This window comes from Phaethon lepturus, unplaced genomic scaffold, assembly GCF_000687285.1.
Source record: "Phaethon lepturus isolate BGI_N335 unplaced genomic scaffold, ASM68728v1 scaffold48138, whole genome shotgun sequence".
NCBI classification, from domain to species: Eukaryota; Metazoa; Chordata; class Aves; order Phaethontiformes; family Phaethontidae; genus Phaethon; species Phaethon lepturus.
The window spans coordinates 16994-18165 of record NW_010556383.1 but is presented as its reverse complement, the minus strand read 5'-3'; the positions used below and the strand labels follow the sequence as shown (position 1 = coordinate 18165).

The 1172-nt window shown below is 46.7% G+C and overlaps 1 protein-coding gene across 1 annotated transcript in view; it reads left to right on the top strand.

Moving 5' to 3' along the window:
* The window catches only part of PXDC1 (PX domain containing 1), a 14899-nt gene that overhangs the window by 1024 nt on the left and 12703 nt on the right, over positions 1–1172 (top strand). The gene's annotated exons all lie outside the window — the stretch shown is intronic.

Here is a 1172-nt window from a genome sequence, read left to right as displayed (position 1 = left end):
GGGTGTTCCCCGCTGCTCACCTAACTGTGCTGGCAAAGCAGAGGCAGCCCTGTGTTGCGGTGTGGGAGAGGAAATGAGTTGCAGGGGAGGGTGAGCGCACCTTAAACCAGTGTTGCCAGCGGAGACTTCACCTCGGGGAAACCGCAGCGTTCTTCATGCACCTATGGGCTGTGGTTGATGACAACAGCCAGTTAGCGGGCGCTGGAGAGAGCGAAAGGAGGGACGGGGCCCTCCACTCCACCCAGCTGCTTGGGCAGGCAGTGCCTTGCCCTGGGTAGCACGGCTGTTGGGTTGCGAGCGGTCCCTCAGGTTGTGGGATCATAGCCTATGACTGACTGAAAACCACGAGGGCATCTGTTAACTCTTAAAAACAGAGACTTCAAGAATTAAGATAAATGAAGGCCTTTTACAAACTTTGTAGCTATTGCAGAAGAAATTACAGGGTTTAATATATCTCTCTCTCTCTCTCCAGTCAAGTGGGTTTTGTATATTTGGACTGTAGACATAAGAAAAGGAAGGCTTCAGCTCAGCCAAACTGAATTCCCTGTATGGGCGATTCATGTAAGGTCAGCAGCTTTACACCCCAAAGCTGTGCATCTGTAATCATTAAGCACGTATATAGGAAGCTGTCCAGGCAGATGCATCACTCACTCTCCTTCCTACGCTGTCTGCCTTTTGGTTTTGATATTACTAAAAGCTTCAGTAAGGAACAGTTTTTATCATGTCAGATGTTAGAAGTCGTCTGTGCCAGTCTCCGAGTCAGAGTGTGGGTTTGCATGGCTGGTGCCTTTCCCAGAGCTGGAAGGAGGAATATAACAGGGCTGGAAATTCCTGGTGAATGCAAGAATCTGTAAAAACTCCCACTGGGTGATCTGCAACAGTGCGACAGACTGACAGCCTTGTCCGACTTCTCTTGCTGAAGCATAAAAAGGCTGTGTGGAGCTGCAGATGCTTTCCCTGATTGCTAATGAGAGAAAATCCTAACTGCTTGGCTGGTTTACCTCACAAGACGAATGCTTAGTGTTGTTGGTGAGGTGTTTTTTCCTTTTTTTCTTTTTTTTTCCCCCTTTTTTTTTCCTTTTTTCTTTCCCCCAGTCTAAATATTTTAATTTATTTGAAAGTATCCCTTTTACTGGTAAAATACTAGTTTCAACAGTAAATGCTTATTTGGG